Here is a 22,869-nt window from a genome sequence, read left to right on the forward strand (position 1 = left end):
TTCCCCATCCTGCAAACCAAGCCTTCATTTGAGAACAGCATGAGTTATCACCCTTTTGGTCTATGAGTTGTGATTTGATTTCTATAGTTGATCAAGTGAATACTATGAAATGGGTTGTATTAAACAAGGGGAATTTATTAATCCATCATTTTGAATCTAGGAGTAATCCAAAATCAAGGCATCATCAAGGTAATGCTTTCTTCCAGAAGACTGTTGTGTTCTGGGGCTGGCTGCTGGTGATCCTTGGCCCTTGGCTCTCCTGTCATGTGGCAATGCACATAGTAACCTCTCCTGGCCTCTCTCTCCTCTTCTAGGTTCCATTAAACTTCAGCTCCTTGCTTCCTGTGACTTTATCACTATGTGAATTTCTTTCTGCTTCTAAAGGACTGCAGTAATAGGATTAAGATCCATCCTGATTGAGTCAGGCCACATCTTAATTGAAGCCACTTCATCAAAAGGTTCTACTTAAAATGAGTTCACACCCACAGGTATGGATTAAGTTTAAGAACATATTTTATCTGGGGTACATAGCTCCAAAGTAGCATAAATTGCAATTGATTTTGCAAGTGAGCTAAGGAGTTATTCACTTTGGCTTTTTTATCTGGAATTTAGACACAGTACTCTGTTTTTAATAAGGTGGATATTCCCGTGGCTGTGGTGAGAATATTCAGGGCCATGTAGTTTTGTAACCCCACCTAATGCATAGCCACAGTTTCTTGATATATTGCAGAGAGGCTGTATTTAGTATTATTGAGGGTTGTAGTTACAAACATTTAGAATTCTTTTATCCTGATCATGAGGTCAATATCAACTTCTTGGGGAATAAAAACAAGGGTCAAATAATCCCACTTAGGGACTTCTGGGGAAAATGGTGGAGTAGGGAGCTCCAACACTCATTCCTTCTCCAAAATAGCTAGTGGACAGAGAGGAACTGTCTGAAACAGCTGTTCTGGAGCTCAAGAGGCCAAGGAAATACTGTACAGCATCCAGGGAAGAGTGCTGAGAAACAGAGGTAAAGAATTGTGAGTAGCTTCCTCAACGGTGGCTGCCAGGGCACATCCCCCACTCTTGAGGTGGGTTGCCTTGGGGTCCAGTCCTTGGCTGGCTTCTGAAAATAGAGATGTGAAAATTATCTTCCTTGAGAATGGTGGAGTTGAGGGAGAGCATGGCTGAGCACTAATCACAGAATTTGATGGGCAAATTTGGATCCCTGGGTCCCAATCCTGAACTGCTGCTTCAGCCCACCCAAGACAGGGATGACCATGGCAATTGTGTCAATCCTGCCTCCAAAAAGGATGGAGGTGATGGGGATTTAAAAATGCAGGGCTTCCTTGGGACTGCAGTGAACAGTTTGCTGAAATGCACCATCTTCTGGGCAGAATGAGAAAGTACAGCTTCAGGGAGACAGCAAAAAAGGCTTGTCACATCTTTCCTGAGCCTCTCCCTAGGGATCTTTGGAGCTGATCTGTGCTCCCTTCATGGGTCCCTGGCCATGGCTGGGAAATACTGGCAGAGGAAAGTACTCTCCAGGGTGACCCTTGTCCCAGAATTTTCCCTCTAGGCAAAGGCAGCTAGAGGCAATGAAAAAAGTGTGAAAAAATTTATAGAGGGAAAATACTAACAGAACAGATGAAGATTTTGGAGAAGGAACAGAGGAGAGGAAGCTTTCTCCTGGGAGTGAAACAATTGCAAAATAGTGAAATCTTAAAAATTATACCACATACACAGGGCAAGAATCAGATAAAAAAGAGTTGAGAAAATCTGATCAGTTAAATGTGGGCAAATCTAAAGATCTAGTATAAGTTGGACCAAGTATTAAAGAAAAGTCTTAACACAAAGCCAAACAGCAATAAAATCCTAAGCAATATTTCAAACAAATCTCCTAAATCAAATCAAAGAGATGAAGGAAAATAAGCTAAGGAGATAGTAGATATTATGAAGAGGCTGAGCTCCACCCCCCCCCCCCCACACCCCTTAGTGCTCCTCAGGCTGCAGGTCTGTGGAGAGCCACAGATGCTGGTCTCTGTTCCTCAGGATGGGGTTTGTTAAAGTTGTCAAGAATAAGTCCTATTTCAAGAGATACCAAGTGAAATTTAGAAGAAGACAAGAGGGTAAAACCGATTACTGTGCTCAGAAATATTTGGTACCAAAACCAGGCAAAGATGCTACAAAAAAGGAAAACTACTGGCCAAACTCCCTAATGAATATACATGCAACAATCCTCAACAAAATACTTGCAAATCGAATCCAAAGACACATTAAAAAAATCATACACCATGACCAAGTGGGGTTCATTCCAGGCATGCAAGGATGGTTCAACATAAGAAAATCAATCAATGTATTACAACACATTAACAAGTCAAAAGGGAAAAATCAATTGATCATCTCAATAGATGCTGAAAAAGCATTTGACAAAATCCAACATCCGTTTTTGATAAAAACACTTCAAAAGGTAGGAATTGAAGGAAACTTCCTCAACATGATAAAGAGCATATATGAAAAACCCACAGCCAGCATAGTACTCAATGGTGAGAGACTGAAAGCCTTCCCTCTAAGATCAGGAACAAGACAACGATGCCCGCTGTCACCACTGTTATTCAACATTGTGCTGGAAGTGCTAGCCAGGGCAATCCGGCAAGACAAAGAAATAAAAGGCATCCAAATTGGAAAAGAAGAAGTAAAACTGTCATTGTTTGCAGACAATATGATCTTATATCTAAAAAACCCTGAGAAATCGACGATACAGCTACTAGAGCTATTAAACAAATTTAGCAAAGTAGCGGGATACAAGGTTAATGCACATAAGTCAGTAATGTTTCTATATGCTAGAAATGAACAAACTGAAGAGACACTCAAGAAAAAGATACCATTTTCAATAGCAACTAAAAAAATCAATTACCTAGGAATAAACTTAACCAAAGATGTAAAAGACCTATACAAAGAAAACTACACAACTCTACTAAAAGATATAGAAGGGGACCTTAAAAGATGGAAAAACATTCCATGTTCATGGATAGGAAGGCTAAATGTCATTAAGATGTCAATTCTACCCAAACTCATCTACAGATTCAATGCAATCCCAATCAAAATTCCAACAACATACTTTGCAGAATTGGAAAAGCTAGTTATCAAATTTATTTGGAAAGGGAAGATGCCTCGAATTGCTAAAGACACTCTAAAAAAGAAAAACGAAGTGGGAGGACTTACACTCCCTGACTTTGAAGCTTATTATAAAGCCACAGTTGCCAAAACAGCATGGTACTGGCACAAAGATAGACATATAGATCAATGGAATCGAATTGAGAATTCAGAGATAGACCCTCAGATCTATGGCCGACTGATCTTTGATAAGGCCCCCAAAGTCACTGAACTGAGTCATAATGGTCTTTTCAACAAATGGGGCTGGGAGAGTTGGATATCCATATCCAAAAGAATGAAAGAGGACACCTACCTCACCCCCTACACAAAAATTAACTCAAAATGGACCAAAAAATCTCAATATAAAAGAAAGTACCATAAAACTCCTAGAAGATAATGTAGGAAAACATCTTCAAGACCTTGTATTAGGTGGCCACTTCCTGGACTTTACACCCAAAGTACAAGCAACAAAAGAGAAAATAGATAAATGGGAACTCCTCAAGCTTAGAAGTTTCTGCACCTCAAAGGAATTTCTCAAAAAGGTAAAGAGGCAGCCAACTCAATGGGAAAAAATTTTTGGAAACCATGTATCTGACAAAAGACGGATATCTTGCATATATAAAGAAATCCTACAACTCAATGACAATAGTACAGACAGCCCAATTATAAAATGGGCAAAAGATATGAAAAGACAGTTCTCTGAAGAGGAAATACAAATGGCCAAGAAACACATGAAAAAAATGTTCAGCTTCACTAGCTATTAGAGAGATGCAAATTAAGACCACAATGAGATACCATCTAACACCGGTTAGAATGGCTGCCATTAAACAAACAGGAAACTACAAATGCTGGAGGGGATGTGGAGAAATTGGAACTCTTATTCATTGTTGGTGGGACTGTATAATGGTTCAGCCACTCTGGAAGTCAGTCTGGCAGTTCCTTAGAAAACTAGATATAGAGTTACCATTCGATCCAGCGATTGCACTTCTCGGTATATACCCGGAAGGTCGGAAAGCAGTGACACGAACAGATATCTGCACGCCAATGTTCATAGCAGCATTATTCACAATTGCCAAGAGATGGAAGCAACCCAAATGTCCTTCAACAGATGAGTGGATAAATAAAATGTGGTATATACACACGATGGATTACTACGCAGCAGTAAGAAGGAACGATCTGGTGAAACATATGACAACATGGATGAACCTTGAAGACATAATGCTGAGCGAAATAAGCCAGACACAAAAAGAGAAATATTATATGCTACCACTAATGTGAACTTTGAAAAATGTAAAACAAATGGTTTATAATGTAGAATGTAGGGGAACTAGCAATAGAGAGCAATTAAGGAAGAGGGAACAATAATCCAAGAACAGATAAGCTATTTAACGTTCTGGGGATGCCCAGGAATGACTATGGTCTGTTAATTTCTGATGGATATAGTAGGAACAAGTTCACAGAAATGTTGCTATATTATGTAACTTTCTTGGGGTAAAGTAGGAACATGTTGGAAGTTAAGCAGTTATCTTAGGTTAGTTGTCTTTTTCTTACTCCCTTGTTATGGTGTCTTTGAAATGTTCTTTTATTGTATGTTTGTTTTCTTTTTAACTTTTTTTTCATACAGTTGATTTAAAAAAGAAGGGAAAGTTAAAAAAAAAAAAAAAAAGAAAAAGAAGGAAAAAAAAGATGTAGTGCCCCCTTGAGGAGCCTGTGGAGAATGCAGGGGTATTTGCCTACCCCACCTCGATGGTTGCTAACATGACCACAGACATAGGGGACTGGTGGTATGATGGGTTGAGCCCTCTACCATAAGTTTTACCCTTGGGAAGACAGTTGCTGCAAAGGAGAGGCTAGGCCTCCCTATGGTTGTGCCTAAGAGCCTCCTCCCGAATGCCTCTTTGTTGCTCAGATGTGGCCCTCTCTCTCTGGCTAAGCCAACTTGAAAGGTGAAATCACTGCCCTCCCCCCTACGTGGGATCAGACACCCAGGGGAGTGAATCTCCCTGGCAACATGGAATATGACTCCCGGGGAGGAATGTAGACCTGGCATCGTGGGACGGAGAACATCTTCTTGACCAAAAGGGGGATGTGAAAGGAAATGAAATAAGCTTCAGTGGCAGAGAGATTCCAAAAGGAGCTGAGAGGTCACTCTGGTGGGCACTCTTACGCACACTTTAGACAACCCTTTTTAGGTTCCAAAGAATTGGGGTAGCTGGTAGTGGATACCTGAAACTATCAAACTACAATCCAGAACCCATGAATCTCGAAGACAGTTGTATAAAAATGTAGCTTATGAGGGGTGACAATGGGATTGGGAAAGCCATAAGGACCACACTGCACTTTGTCTAGTTTATGGATGGATGAGTAGAAAAATAGGGGAAGGAAACAAACAGACAAAGGTACCCAGTGTTCTTTTTTACTTCAATTGCTCTTTTTCACTCTAATTATTATTCTTGTTATTTTTGTGTGTGTGCTAATGAAGGTGTCAGGGATTGATTTGGGTGATGAATGTACAACTATGTAATGGTACTGTGAACAATCGAAAGTACGATTTGTTTTGTATGACTGTGTGGTATGTGAATATATCTCAATAAAATGAAGATTAAAAAAAAGAAGAAATATTTGTTATTTCAGGATAAAAATAAGTACAACACACCCAAATACAGGATGATAGTTCCTGTAACTAACAGAGATATCATTTGTCAGATTGCTCATATCCATATAGAAAGGGATATGATAGTCTGTGCAGCTTATGCTCATGAACTCCCAAAGTATGGTGTGAAGGTTGGTCTGACAAATTATGCTGCAGCATATTGTACTGGCTTGCTGCTGGCCCACAGGCTTCTCAACAGATTTGGCTTTGGCAAGATCTATGAAGACCAAGTAGAGGTAACAGGAGAGGAATACAATGTGAAAATTATTGATGGTCAACCTGGTGCCTTCACCTGCTATTTGTATGCAGGGCTTGCCAGAACTACCACTGGAAATAAAGTTTTTGGGGCTCTGAAGGGAGCTGTGGATGGAGGCTTATCTATTCCTTACAGTACCAAATGTTTCCCTGGTTATGATTCAGAAAGCAAGAAATGCAATGCAGAAGTACATCGGAAGTACATTGTGGGTCAGAACATTGCAGATTATATGCATTACCCAATGGAGGAAGATGAAGATGCTTACAAGAAGCAATTCTCTCAGTACGTAAAAACAACATAACTACAAACATGATGGAGGAGATGTACAAGAAAGCCCATGCTGCTATACGAGAGAATCCAGTCTACGAGAAAAAGCCTAAGAAAGAAGTTAAAAAGAAGAGGTGGAACCATCCCAAAATGTCTCTTGCCCAAAGGAAAGATTGGGTAGCTCAGAGGAAGGCTAATTTCCTCAGAGCTCAGGAGCAGGCTGATGACAGCTAAACCAAACTGCAATTTTTTTATGAAGATTTTTCAGATGAGGACAATAAATTTACCGGCCTGCTATTTCTGTGTTATGCTCTTATTGTTATGATACTGTAGGAAATACCTTGAAGTATGAGAGTTTGGCAGTTACTTTCTCCAAGAAACAAGTATAACTTTTCCAGAAAAGGTTTATCTGTACATTTATTCCAACAAAGATCACATCTTCTTGGGTATCTCTTCTTCCTGACAGAAGTTTTGTGCAGCTCGTCCTAAAAAGTCTGTCAAGCAACAGATCAACCATCAATAGCAAATAATTCATCCATCCATTTATTGTAACCAGATGATTAATGGGAAGAAAAAGTACCTTCAAAATACACAGTCTTAGAACTGGTGTTAATCCATGACTTTAATTTTTCATGAGAAAACTATCCAATGAAGGACTCACAACTTTAACACTCACTTTAGCCAGGTGAAAACTTCCAGCAGAAAATAATGGGTCTTTTCTACAAAAAGAGGTGTTTAATTTTATGGAGATGTTGAAAGATACATGCCAAATCTGAATATATATGTATTTGAAAATAACATAAAAGGGGACAAGTATTAACCCTATATCCAAGTTTACATGGGAAAAAAAATAGATGAGTAAATTACATGAGTCTTTAAAAATAGCCCTTTGGCCAACAGGAAATACTGTTTAGAAATGGAAAATTATTACTAGAAAGTCTTGCCTTCCCACATGGTTTTATGTTCAGGATATATGGGTCTGGATTGGGTCTTAAGATGGCAGTTTTGAAGGGCTCACTATGCTGGTTGATTCTAAAATGGACTCAATTTAGGATGAGTACGTGAAAAGTCACCCAGTTTTGGCTGATGTCAGTATTACATATTATCACCTAGAACACTTCTGAGGGTCAGTTAAAGAGCCACTTAAGGAAACATTCTGAAACCATGATACTTGATGTCAAAAAGAGGTTTAAAATGTGTGTATAAGTCTATAGTACAACAAACAATGTTATTAACCCAACATCTGTTTTATGAAAGTAAGTTTACCTGCTTTGCACTCTTAATTTCTGTTAATATGCAAACTTTGCCATGCTAAGACATTAGTACATTTATAAAATTTCTTTTCAAAACAGCAGCTTCAGTGCAAAAAATGTTTTCAGCAATGGCATTTTGACTAACAAAAGTCTACAAATTGTGCTTACTGTTGACGTCTATGGAATGAGATTTTTTCACAGCATAATTTATTTTTTTGAGGCTTTAGTGAAAATAGTTGCACAGTGAATGCATTGGGAAATGTAACAGTTTCTAAAAGGGCAGGACTGAAATCTTTTGGTCCTGTTGATACTGTATTTCCTGACATTACTTTAGTAATCACATATATTTTTAAATGAAGGCTTCTCAGCTAGGCCCAGGGGAAAGAAGTTTTATAAGTAATTGGCAGGGATCCCTGAATCAGAAACCATTTTAAAAAAGTTTTCCACAATGGTGACAGTGTCCAAATAAACTAAGAGTCATTGGTGTAGATCTTTAGATTATTTGGTATCAAAGAATGTTCCATTTCCATTTGATTTGCTGTTACTTGGAGAGCAATACAAGAATAAAGCTGCTTTTCTAAAAAAAAAAAAAAAAAAAAAAAAAAGAAGAGCCTGGGTGAGCATAAAGAGCATTTTAAAAATATAAAAGGAAACAAACCAGAAATTATGGGAATGAAAGTCACAATACAAGAGATTAATGATACCCTAGAGGCATTCAACAGCAGATTTAAACAGACTGTTGAGAATTGGCGAGGTAGAAGAGAGGACAATCAAAATCTCACAGACAGAAGAATAGACAGAGAAAAGAATGGAAAATTGATCAGGAGCTTGGGGATCTGAATGACAGCAAAAAATGCACAAACATATGTGTCATGGATGTCTCAGAAGGAGAGAGAATGGAAAAGGAGCAGAAAGAATAGTTGAGGAAATAATGGCTGAAAATTTCCCACTCTTATGAATGACATCAATATACATGTTCAAGAAGTGCAATGTTCTCCAAGCAGAATAAATCATAATAGGCCTACTCTGAGTCACATACTAATCAGAGTATCAAATGCCAAAGATAAAGAGAGAATACTAATAGCAGCAAGAGAAAAGTGATTCATCACATAAAAGGGAACAGCAATAAGATTAAGTGCTGATTCCTAACCAGAAAACATGGAGCTGAGAATGCAGAGGTATGATATATTTAAGGTACTGATAGAGAAAAACTGCCAGCCAACAATTCTTTATTCAGCAAACTTCTTTCAAAAAATGGGGGAGTTTAAAATATTCACAGATAAAGAGAAATTGAGAGAATTCAAAGCAAGAGACTTGCTCTACAAGATAGACTAAAGGTAACTCCGAAGACTGAAAAGAGATGACAGGAGAGAAAAGCTTTGAGTAGAGTGTACAGATGAAGATTATCACTAAGAGCAGCTAAAAGGGTAAAAAGAAACAAAAATAAGGTATAATGTATAAAGCCAAAGGATAAAATGGTTGAAGTGAGTACCGTCTGTACAGTAATAACATTGAATGTTTAATGGATTAAACACCCCAATCAAAAGACATGGATTGCAAGAATGGATAAAAAAGTATTATCCATCTATATGCTGTCTATAAGAGACTTACCTTATACCCAAAGACACAAATAGGTTGAAAGTGAAAGGTTTGACAATGATATTCCATGCAAACAATAACCAAAAAAGAGCTGTAGTAGCTATAGTAATATCAGGCAAAAGAGACTTCAAATGCAACTTTTATAAGCAATGAAGAAGGACACTATATATTAATAAAAGAGGTAAGTTACCAGTAAGATATAATCCTAAATATTTATGAGCCTAACCATGTTGCCCCAAAGGACATGAAGTCAACACTGGCAAAACTGAAGGAAGAAATAGATGCTCTACAATAGTTGGATGCTTCAATACACCACTCTTATCAATAGAGGAACAAGAAGGAAACAGAGAATTTGAATAATATGATAAAAAAACTAGACCTAACAGACATATACAGAACATTGCACCCCAAAACAGCATAATATACATTCTTTTCAAGTGCTCATGGATCACTCTCCAGGATAGACTACATGTTGAGTCACAAAAAAAAGCTCAACGAATCTAAAAAGATTGAAATTTTACAAAGAACTTTCTCTGATCACAATGGGATGAAGCTGGAAATCAATAACAACTTGAAAACTGGAAAATTCACAAATACATGGAAGTTAACACAATCTCAAACAATTCGTGGATCAAATAAGATATTGCAAGAGAAGTTGGTAAATATCTTGAGATGAATTAAAATGAGAACACAACATATCAAAATGTATGAGATACAGTGAAGGCAGTGTTGAGGGGGGAAATTTGTATCCTTAAATGCATATATTAAAAATATAAGAAAGGTAAAATCAAATACTTAACTGCACATGTGGAAGAACTATAAAAATAACAGCAAACCAATCCCAAACCAAGCAGAAGGGAAGAAATGATAAAAATGAGAGCAGAAATGAATGCAATTGATAATAAAAAAAAATAGAGAGAATTAACAAAACCAAATGTGGGTTCTTTGAGGTCAATAAAATTGACAATCTCTTAGCTAGACTGATAAACGAAAAAGACAAAAAATGCAAATAAATAAAATCAGATATGAGAAGGGGGACATCACTACTGACCACTCAGAAATAAAAAGGATCATAAGAGGATACTATGAACAATTCTGTCCCCCCAAAATTAGACAACTTAGATGAAATGGACAAATACATGGAAATACACAAACAACCATCACTGAAGAAATAGAAGATATCAACAGACAAATTACAACTAAAGAGATAGAATCAGTCATCAAAATCCTGCCGAAAAAGAAAGCCCAGGACCAGATGGCTTCACAGATGAATTCTACCAATTATTCCAAGAAGAATTAATACCAATCCTGCTCAAAATATTCCAAAAACACTGAAGAGGAGGGAACACTGCCTAGCTTATCTATGAAGCCAACATTGCCCTAATAACAAAGTCAAATAAAGATACTTTGAGAAAAGAAAATTACAGATCAATTTCTTGAATGAATATAGATGCAAAAATCCTCAACAAACTACTTGCAGATTGAATTAACAGCACATTAAAAGAATTATGAACCATGATCAAGTGGGTTTTATCCAAGGTATGCAAGGGTGGCTCAAAATAAAAAAATCAATTAATGTATTATATCAGATTTAAAAAATTGAAGGGGAAAAACCACATGATTGACACAAAAAAGGCATTTGACAAAACCTAGCATCCTTTCTTGAAAAACACATAGTAAGAGAAATAGAAGGAAACTTCTTGAACATGATAAATGACATATAGGAAAAACCCACAGTTAACATTGTACTCAATGTTGAAAGACTGAAAGCTTTTCCCTGTAAGATCTGGAACAAGACAAGTTTGCCCACTGTCATCACTATTATTCAACATTGTGCTCAAATGTAGGCATGAAAAAGAAATAAAAGACATCCAAATTGGAAAGGAATAAGTAAAACATTCACTATTTGCATGCATTATTCTATATATTCTTATTCATTGAAGCTACTAGAGCTAATAAATGAGTTCAGCAAAGTGGTGGGTTACAAGATCAACTCACAAAAATCAGTAGTGTTTCTAGACACTAGTAATGAGCGCTGTGGAGGGAATCAAGAAAAAATTCTATTCACAATAGCAACTAAAAGAATAAAATATTTAGGAATAAATTTAAGCAAGGATGTAAAGGACTTGTACACAGAAATCTATAAAATATTGCTAAAAGTAATCAAAGAAGACCTAAATAAATGGAAGGACATTCTGTGTTCAAGCTCAGAAGACAAAATATTGTTAAGATGTCATTCCTACCCAAACTGATTTACAGATTGAATGCAATACCAACCAAAATTCCATCAGCCTTCTTTGCTTAAATGGAATAGCCAATCATCAAATTTATATGGAAGGGTAAGGGTAAGCCAAAACCTTGAAAAGAAGAACATAGTTCAAGGACTCACTCTTCCCAATTTTACAATGTATTACAAAGCTACAATAATCAAAACAGCATGGTACTGGGACAAGGACAGATATATAGATGAATGGAATCAATTTGTGAGTTCAGAAATAAATCCTCACACCTATGGAAAATTGATTTTTAACAAGGATGCCAAATCCATTCGACTGAGAGAATAGTCTCTACAACATTATTCTTGTGAAAAACTGGATATCTACATGCAAAAGAATGAAGGTGGACAACTTCCTCACACTATACACAAAAATGAAGTCAAAATGCTTTGAAAACCTAAATTTAAGAATTAAGGTATAAAATTATTGGAAGAAAGTGTAGGGAAGCATCTTTAGGACTAATGTTGGCAATGTTTTCTTAGACTCTACACCAAAGGCATGAGAAACAATACTAAAATAGATTAGTGGGATTTCATCAAAATTATAAACTTTTTCTCATCAAAATTCTGCAATGTGAAAATAAAAAGACAATCTACAGAATGGAAGAAAATATTTGGAAACCACCTACACAATAAGGGTTTAATATCCAGAATATATAAAGACATCCTACAACTCAACATCCAAAGGACAAACAAGCCAATGGAAAAAAAAATGGGCAAAAGACTTCAAATTTTTTTCTCCAGTAAATGTATACAAATGGCCAAAAAGCTTATGAAAATATGCTCTAAATCACTAACCATTAGGAAAATGCAATTGAAAAGCCCAATTTGATACCACTTTATACCCACTAGATGGGTGTTATTTTTTTAAATGGAAAATTATGAGTGTTGAGGAGGATGTAGAGAAATAGGAACATTCATTCATTGTTGGTGGGACTGTAAAATGATGCAGCCATTGTGGAAAACAGTTTGGGGGTTCTCCATTAAATTAAGTATACAATTTTCATATGACCTGGCAATTCCACTTCTAGATACATACCCCAAAGAATTGAAAGTATGGACTTGAACAGATATTTGCATGCAGATGTTCATAGCTGCATTATTCTCTATTGTCAAAAGATACAAGGATTCCCAGTGTCCATCAACAGATGAACAAAAAAAGAAAACATGGTAGTACACACAATGGGATATTATTCAGCCAAAAAGGGAATGAAATTCTGATACATGCGACAACACAGATGAACCGTGAAGACACCATATTTAGTGACATGCCAGACACCAAAGGGCAAATATTGTGTGATCTTACTGATATTAAATAATTAGGAAATGCAAATTAATAGAGTAAAAAACTAGAATACAGTTTACAGGTGGTGGTAGAGAATGGGGAATAAATGATGAATTGGTATAGAATTTGTGTTTATGGTGATGGAAAAATTTGGGTAATGGCTGGTGGTGATGTTAGCTAATGCAACATTGTAAATGTAATTAATGACACTGAATTATATATTCAAATGTTGTCAGAAGAGGAAACTTTAGGATATATGTATCACTAGAATAAAATTTTAAAAGAAAACAACTGTAGGGCTGTATGACACAAAGCAAACCCTAATATGTATGTATAATGGACTATTGTTAGTATAATCACAATAATATAATTCTCCAATTATAACAAAGGTATCACACTAATGAGAAGTGTTAATAATTATGGGTATATATGAACTCCATTTTCGGCATAAATTTTCTGTAAACCTACAAATTCTCTAATAAAAACAATTAAATGGCAAGCACAATAATTCAGGACTTTGGCTTGGGATTGGTTTATAGTAATGGAAACCGAAGGAAGAAAACAAATATGTATGGAAAAAAAAACCTCAACAAATATTAAATAGTTTTAGCTGATTAGTTATTTGGGGCAAAAATCCATTTTTGGCAGTCTGAAAGAACAAAATTGGTGACAAAATATTTTACCTGAATTATCCAGTTTTTCCTCTTTGCTTTCTGTCTGTTGTCACAGTCTAGCCTTCATAAAGTATGTGTCTGTTTACATTTACAATGGATTGTGTGCTAGTTTGGATATATTATGCCCCAGCAAAAGCCATATTCTTTAATGCATTCTTGTGGGGGCAGACATATTAGTGTTGATTAGATTGGAATGGAGTGTTTCCATGGAGATAAGACTCAATCAACTGTGGAAATTATTTCCTTGGGGTCATGGACCCCACCCATTCAGGGTGGGTCTTGATTTAATCACTGGAGTTCTATAAAAGAGCTCACAAACAGAAGGACTTCAGAGCAGCTGATGCAGAGACATTTTGGAGATGGCTGTTGAAAGCAGACTTTTGCTAATGCTTCAGAGATGCTAGCCCAGAGTTTGCTCTGGAGAAGCTAAAAGAGGACAAATGCCCCAAGAGCAACATTTTGAAGAACACACAGGAACTGAGAGAGGCTCTGGAACAAAACCTGGGATCAGAAGATGCCAGCCACATGCTTTCCCAGCTAACAGAGGTTTTCTGGATGCCATTGGCCTTCCTTTGGTGAAGGTATACTTGGATTGGTACCTTAATTTGGACATTTTCATGGCCTTCAGACTGTAAATTTGTAACCAAATAAATGCCCTTTATATAAGCCAATCCATTTCTGATATTTTGCATAATGGCAGCATTAGTAAACCAGAACAGACTGAAATGAGTAAAAGCCAACAGTGAACACTGTCACTTAAAGAGGTGCCATATAAACAGTTTACCTGAATTTTTCACTAAACAGATTATGAATCCAATCAGGATTATGAAGACACTCCCACAAGCTGAATGAATCAATATATTCAGAGGGTTTATCAAGTACCAAAAATCAACCAGAGAAGGTATATGAAATATCTGACAAGCCAGGGCATTTTTTTTGTTCGTTTTTTTGTTTGAAACGGACTTTATTTAAACTTCATTTAAAAATTTTATTATGGTGACATACATACGACACAAAATTTCCCTTTTTAACCACTTTCATGTATACAATTCAGTGATATTAATTATATTTCCAATATTGTGCTACTGTCACCACCATCTGTTACGAAACCTTTTTCAACAACCCAAACAGAAACTCTGTATCCATTAAGCAATAACTCCGCATCCCTTTCTCCCAGCCCCTGGTAACTAGACCTCATTTTTTTTTTCATTTTTATTGAGATTGTTCAGATACCATACAATTATCCAAAGATCCAAAGTGTACAATCACTTGCCCCTGGGTACCCTCATACAGCTGTGCATCTATCACACTTAATTTTTGTTCAATTTTTAGAAACTTTTCATTACTCCAGACAAGAAATAAAGTGAAAGATGCAAAAAGAAAAAAAGAAAAGGAAACTCTAATTCTCCACTATCCCTAACCAACCCCCCTCAATTGTTGACTCATTGTATTGATATAGTACATTTGTTACTGTTTATGAAAAAATGTTGAAATACTACTAACTGTAGTATATACTTTGTAATAGGTATATGGTTCTTCCCTATATGCCCCTCTATTATTAACTTCTAATTGTATTGTCATACATTTGTTCTGGTTCATGGAAGTGATTTATAGTATTTGTACAGTTGATCATGGACATTGCCCACCATAGGATTTAGTTTTATACATTCCCATCTTTTGACCTCCAACTTTCCTTCTGGTGACACATATGACTCTGAGCTTCTGCTTTCCACCTCATTCACACACCATTTGGCGCTGTTAGTTATTCTTACATCTTGCTACCAACACCCCTGTTCATTTCCAAACATTTGAGTTCATCCTAATTCAACATTCTCCTCATATTAAGCAACCACTCCCCATTCTTAAGATTCATCCTATATCTTGATACCACATATTTCATGTCTATGAGTTTACATATTATAATTAGTTCCTGTCAGTGAGACCCTGTAATAATTGTCCTAATGTGTCTCGCTTATTTCACTCAGTATATTGCCCTCGAGGTTTTGTCATCAACCCATTTTTTTTTAATATGGTTTTGTTCACTCACCAGACGTTCCATCCCAAGTAAATAATCAATGGTTTTCTGCATGGTCATACATTTATGTATTCACCACCTTCACCACTATCTATATAAGAGCATCTACATTTCTTCCATAAGGCAGGAGGGAGAGTCAAAGAAGGTAGAGAGGCAAAAGAAAGAGGAAAAAAAAAATGGCAGCTAGGAAGCAGCAAAAGGAAAAATAAGCTTAAATCAAAGTAGAATAAAGAATCAGACAATACCACCAATGTCAAGTGTCTAACATGCCTCCCCTACCTCCCCCCTCTTATCTGCATTTACCTTGGTATATCACCTTTGTTACATTAAAGGAAGCATAATACAATGATTCTATTAGTTACAGTCTCTAGTTTATGCTGATTGCATCCCTCCCCCAATGCCTCCCCATTTTTAACACCTTGCAAGGTTGACATTTGCTTGTTCTCCCTCGTAAAAGAACATATTTGTACATCTTATCACAATTGTTGAATACTCTAGATTTCACCAAGTTACACAGTCCCAGTCTTTATCTTTCCTCCTTTCTTGTGGTGTCTCACATGCTCCCCACCTTCCTCTCTCAACAGTATTCATAGTTACCTTTGTTCAGTGTACTTACATTGTTGTGCTACCATCTCCCAAAATTGTGTTCCAAACCACGCACTCCTGTCTTCTCCTATCACTCTGTAGTGCTCCCTTTAGTATTTCCTGTAGGACAGGTGTCTTGTTCACAAAGTCTCTCATTGTCTGTTTGTCAGAAAATATTTTGAGATCTCCCTCATATTTGAAGGACAGCTTTGCTGGATACAGGATTCTTGGTTGGCGGTTTTTCTCTTTCAGTATCTTAAATATATCACACCACTTCCTTCTTGCCTCCATGGTTTCTGCTGAGAGATCCGCACATAGTCTTATGAAGCTTCCTTTGTATGTAATGGATCGCTTTTCTCTTGCTGCTGTCAGGATTCTCTCTTTGTCTTTGACATTTGATAATCTGATTATTAAGTGTCTTGGCGTAGGCCTATTCATATCTCTTCTGTTTGCAGTATGCTGCACTTCTTGGATCTGTAATTTTATGTCTTTCATAAGAGATGGGAAATTTTCATTAATTATTTCCTCTACTATTGCTTCTGCCCCCTTTCCCTTCTCTTCTCTTTCTGGGACACCAATGATACATACATTATTGTACTTTGTTTCATCCTTGAGTTCTCAGAGACATTACTCATATTTTTTCATTCCTTTCTCCATTTGCTCCTTTGTGTGTAGGCTTTCAGGTGTTTTGTTCTCCAGTTCCTGGGTGTTTTCTTCTGCCTCTTGAGATCTGCTGTTGTATGTTTCCATTGTGTCTTTCATCTCTTGTGTTGTGCCTTTCATTTCCATAGATTCTTCTAGTTGTTTTTTTGAACTTTTGATTTCTGCTGTATACATGTCCAGTGCTTCCTTTACAGCCTCTATCTCTTTTGCAATATCTTCTCTAAACTTCTTGAACTGATTTAGCATTAGTTGTTTAAATTCCTGCATCTCAGTTGAAATGTACGTTTGTTCCTTTGACTCGGCCATAATTTTGTTTTTCTTAGTGTAGGTTGTAATTTTCTGTTGTCTAGGCATGGTTTCCTTGGTTATCCAAATCAGGTTTTCCCAGACCAGAACAGGCTTAGGTCCCAGAGGGAAGAAATATTCAGTATCTGGTTTCCCTGTGGCTGTGTCTTAGAAAATTGCTCCACCCTTTGATGCCTCAGGTCACTGTGCTTTTCTGCCCAGCAGGTGATGCCTGTTAGCCTATAATTTTTGACTGGTGTGAGGAGGTTTGGCTGTGTTCCCCCAGGCTCTAGGGTCTGGTTCTGAATGGAAAGGGCCCCACCTCTTTCCTCCTAGAGAAGACAGACCCCCCAGGTGGAGGTCATTAGCATTTCAATGGTCTCGCTCTCTGCTTGTGGTGTCTCCACCCTTCCCAGAGTCACAGCCCTGGAAACTGAAAATGACTGGGGCTTTCTCCACTGAGCCAAAAAAGAAACAGTCCCCTTCAGTCCCAGTCCAAGGCGACCCTCCGGCTCTCCCAGGTCAGTCATCACCGAAAGCCTCTGTCTGTTTTTGGGGATGCGTACCTGTAGTGAGCAGTTCACACTCGCTACTTAAAACCCCAGTTGGAGCTCAGCTGAGCTATATTCGCTTGCTGGGAGAGAGCTTCTCTCTGGCACCAGGAGGCTTTGCAGCTTGGGCTATGGGGGAGGGGGTCTCACGACTTGAATCTGCAGGTTTTACTTGCAGATTTTATGCTGTGTTCTCAGGCATTCCTCCCAATTCATGTTGGTGTATGATGAGTGGATTGTCTCGTTTGTCCCCCCCCCGCAGTTATTCTGGAGTATTTACTAGTTGTTTCTGGTTTTTTGTAGTTGTTCCAGGGGGACTACTTAGCTTCCACTCCTCTCTATGCCGCCATCTTGCCTGAGCTAGCAAGCCAGGGCATTTTGAAGCAAAGTCCCAGGGGAATAGGAATGCCTATTTTCTTAGGACAGAAACCACTTTTATAACATTTGTAAAAGAGCAAATATAAGCACTTTAATTGGGGCTAACTGAACATGATGTTACATGAAATGAAATAAAAGAACAAACAGATTTATGAAATACTTCTTGTATGCAAATGAAAGTGCTTAGAAAATAGCAAAAGATGATATAATTGAGAGGTGACTATATGCAAAATGAAATTGTCAAATGACAGCCAAGTGTCACTAACAGAATTATGGTAGGAAGAAGGGGTGACACATGAGACATTGCTACTAAAAGAGGTTTATTTAGTCAAACCCTACCAAGCCAGTGCCCACTGGACACTTAATACAATCCACTGAGAAATTAGAACACCAAATTTGCACCCTGTTTTTAGTCACTAGCAAAGCGATAGGATGTGAAGATGTCAATGAGATTGTATGAACACGAAACTCTAGTCAGTTTCATCAAGTCCTTCAAATAGCTGATCCTTTCGTGAGTGGGGCTAGGAAATCACACTGCCTCTTTTTTTCCTAAAATTAACCATGTTGGTTTCATTTAACTGGCTGCTCATACCATCGGTTTGGTAATTGAGTAATTTGGTGGCCTGTATAAACACAGCCTGTGTTACCTGCAATTTTGACTATGTTGTTCACAGTGGCATTATTCCCACTTGCCAAAAGATGGAAGCAGCCTATGTGTCCATCAACAAATGAATGGGTAAATAGAATGTGGTATATACATACAATGGACTATTATTTAGGCATTAAAATAAATGAAGTCCTGATACATGTGACAATATGGATGAACCTTGAAGACACCATGTTGAGTGAAATAACCCAGATACAAAAGGACAGTTATTGAATTATCTCTATTTTGAAACAATTAGAATAAGCAAACTCACAGAGTCAGAATCTAGAATATAGGTTTCCAGGGGCAAGGGTAAGGATAGGGTATGGGAAGTTAAGGCTTAAAATATACAAGGTTCCTACTTGGAATGGTGGAATGTTTTGGTAATGGATGGTGTGTTGGTATCATAACATTGTGAACACAATTGACAGTGGTGAAAACATATCTGAATATGCTTAAATGGGGAAATGTTAGATTGTTTATTGTTTATATGATAACAAAAAATTTTTAAAATAATCCATGGAACTACAATGCTGAAACAGTGAACCCTAATGCAAACCTTGGACTATGGTTAATAATACAATTATAAAAATGTGCTTTCATCAGCTGCAACAAATGTTTCACCCCAATGCCAGGTGTTGGTGGTGAGGTGGTATTTGGGAATCCTATATTTTAAGCAAGATTGTTCTGTAAACCCATAACTTCTCTAATAAAGAAAAGAATTGTAGGAAAAGTTCATGGCACCCTTGCTGACCCCTCCTCCACCCCCTCTCTGACATGGTATGGAGCCTGCCTGTGCTCTCATTGTGGTTCTCTGGCCCTGTTCCAGAGGCAGCAGAGTAACCCTTATGCATATACTGAAGTGCCTATATGGCTGTGCCAGCCTAGCGAAATACTGAACCAGGCAACTGTTCTGCCTTAAAAGCAGAAGCATCTTGCAGACAAGTAAAGCAGTGTAAGAAATAATTATGTCAAAGTGGCCTGGGGCAAGGGTTGCACACATGTATATATGTATGTGTACACCTGAGTGTGGATGCATGCAAGTGTGTGTGCATGTGAGTGTGTTTGCATGTGAAACTCTATTTCATGGGGAGTAGAGGGTACATTTGGATTCCTGTAAACAGGGGTTTTCCTGATGCCATGAGCAGGTACAAACCCAGAAAAAGACACAGACTCAGAAAAGGTAGAAAAGACCCTGCACTCCATTTTGACTTCAGGCTGATCTTTTTTTAAGAGATCTAAACTCTGAGGGAGAGCTCCACCCAATGTATATCCAACTAGCAAAGGCTATGAAAGATGATTTTTGTGTTGATTTGTTTTTGTTACATCCTGACTTTCAAAGAAATCATTGTCATATAAATAGCTGCATAGAAAAAGAAGGGACGAACAGATTAGGGATTAAATCCCAGAGTCAGCATATTAAATTACTAAAATGTACAGTGTACACAAAAGGTTACAAAACAAACAGGCAATATTGGCCAAATAAAAGGAACAAGATAAACATAAATGACAAAGGCCAGGCTTTGGACATACCAAACAAAGATTTTATGTTCTAGTTTGCTAATGCTGCAGAATGCAAAACACGAGAGATGGATAGGCTTTTATAAAACGGGGGTTTATTTCACTACACAGTTACAGTCTTAAGGCCACAAAGCGTCCAAGGTAACACCTCAGCAATCGGGTACCTTCACCGGAGGATGGCCAATGACGTCCGGAAAACCTCTGCTAGCTAGGAAGGCAGCTGGCGTCTGCTCCAAAGCTCCGGCCTCAAAACGGCTTTCTCCCAGGACGTTCCTCTCTAGCAAGCTTGCTTCTCTTCAAAACATCACTCCCAGCTGCACTCTCTTTCCTCTTTGAGTCAGCTCATTTATATAGCTCCACCGATCAAGGCCCACCCTGAATGGGTGGGGCCACGCCTCCATGGGAACATCTCATCAAAATTATCTCCCACAGCTGGGTAGGGCACACTCCAAGCAAATCCAACCAGCACCAAAACTTCTGCCCCACACAAGACTACAAAGATAATGGCATTTGGGGGACACAATACACTCAAACCGGCACACTTTACAAAATGATCTTCAATGTATCCAAAGAGATAAAGGAAAGCACAGTGAGATAAATAAAGGATGTCAAGGACACAATGAATGAATGATATGAAAATCTCAATAAAGACATAGAAAATTTAGAAAGGAAATACTGGAGTTGAAAGAGAAATACTGGAGTTGAAGACCAAATAATTGAAATGAGAAATATCTAGAGGTTTTCAAATGCAGATTGGAGCTGGCAGAAGTAAGAATCAGTGCATTTGAAGACAAGACAATTGAAATGATGCAGGTAGAGAAGCAGAGAGAAAAAGAATTTTTAAAAAAGGTCCCAAGAGACATTTGGAACACTGTTAAGAATACCAATATATAAATTATTGTAGACCAATAAGGAGAAAAAAAAGAGAAAGGGGCAGAAGGTATAGTGAAAGAAATAATGGCAGGAATTTGTCCAATTTTAAGAAAAGACATGAATATACACATTCAAGAAGCACAGCTCACCCCAAATAGGAAAATCTGAAGAGAAATGGGTCCAGACAGAGTAGTCAAAGATTTGAATGCCAAGGAGAAGGAAAGAACTGTAAAAGCTGGAAGAGAAAAGTAATATGTTACATACACTATAGCTTCATATTCTCTTCAGAAACTATGGAGATAAAGCAATGGGATGAAATATTTAAAGTGCTAAAAGAAAACAGTGGCCACCAAGAATTTTATATGTGGTGAGACTTTCTTTCAAAGATGAAGGAGAAGATGCATGGAAAGATAGCAGCATAAGGAGGTGTGGATTTTAGTCTTCTAGAGCAACTAGTAAATAGTCTGGAACAGCTGTTGGGGGACATCTGTGACCTGACATACATTGTAAACCAGTCAGGAATGGGTGGAATGGCTGAGATCACAGCATAGAACTGTTAAATAAAGCTCCTCAAACTGTGAAGCTGGTTCCCCTCTCCCACCAGCATGGCAGGCTGAGTTGGAACACTTCCCTGTGGGAAAAAGAAGGAATCAACTAGGATAAAAGGAAAGTAACTCAACCAAGCTCCAATTGTGGTTTTAATTAAGAAACCTGGACTACTGAATTCAAGCTATGAGCACAGATAAACCTGGAGCAAGCAGGAAAGGAACCCTGAAGTCTCTCCTGGCAGAGAGGAGGCAATGCTGCCAAAAAATAAATAAATAAAAACAGAGGGTTTCAGAGATGGCTCAGCTCAGAATACTGGAAAGTGGCTGTGTCCCAAGAAAAGGGGCATATGGAACTTGTTGCCAACTCTGGCCAACCAGTGAAACTGAGGGTCTAGGGACTGGCTCTGAAAAAGGGATTTCTTTCTTATTTTTTCTGTCCTTCTAAGTAGCTCAATAGAAGAAGCCTCAGGCATTTTCAATTGTCAGAGATGACCCAAGAAAAGGTGGAGTTAACATAGAGAGACAAAGGAAAAAGTCAACTGAAACAGATAATTCCCTAAAGGGCATCTCTTCCCTAAGAAAAGGGGGTGGGGGTAGGGCCCAGCTCAGTGGCAGACCTCCATCCAAAAATTCAGACCCTAGGGCCTGGGGAAAAAATAAACAGAAACAAGCTTGGCTTCTGACACCCTTGAACCCTGGCAGGGACAGGGTCTACTGAGAATTAAAGGAACGGCACCTCTTTATGCCAGTGGAGAGATGCAGGTTGACAATCACCACCTGCTGGGCAGCATAGGAAAAGCAGAGTCTAGAGGCCTTACAGAAAAGTCCAAAAATTTTTGGGTCTCACCCTCAGGGAAACTTGACACTGATTACAACCTCCTTCTGAGACCTGGGCCTGTCTGGTCTGGGGAAATCTGATCGGGGAAAGGAAACCAGATGTCTACACAACAAAAAATTACAAGTCACACTAGGAAAAATGAAGATATGGCCCAGTAAAAGGAAAAAACTTACACTTCAAATGAGTTACATGAGTTGAAACAACTAATTAAAGATTATCAAACAACTCTAAAATCAATGAGCTGAAGGAAAATGTGGCAAAAGAGATGAAAGATATAAAGAAGACAATGGGTGACCATAAAGAAGAATGCATAAGCTTGAAAAAACAAATGGCAGAATTTATGGTAATGAAAGTCACAATAGAAGAGATGACAAACACAATGGAGACATACAACAGCAGATTTGAAGACAGAAGAAAGGATTCATGAATTATAGGACAGGACATCTGAAATCCTACACACAAAAGAACAGATAGGTTAAAGAATGGAAAAATATGAGCAGTGTCTCAGGGAATAGAATAACAACATGAAGCACAGGAATATACATT

At 37.9% G+C, this 22,869-nt stretch overlaps 1 pseudogene; it reads left to right on the forward strand.

Moving 5' to 3' along the window:
- The first annotated feature begins 2,035 nt into the window (after positions 1-2,035).
- LOC119523680 lies at positions 2,036-6,548 on the forward strand (annotated as a pseudogene).
- Positions 6,549-22,869: the final 16,321 nt, after the last annotated feature.

Source organism: Choloepus didactylus, chromosome X, assembly GCF_015220235.1.
Source record: "Choloepus didactylus isolate mChoDid1 chromosome X, mChoDid1.pri, whole genome shotgun sequence".
NCBI lineage: Eukaryota > Metazoa > Chordata > Mammalia > Pilosa > Megalonychidae > Choloepus > Choloepus didactylus.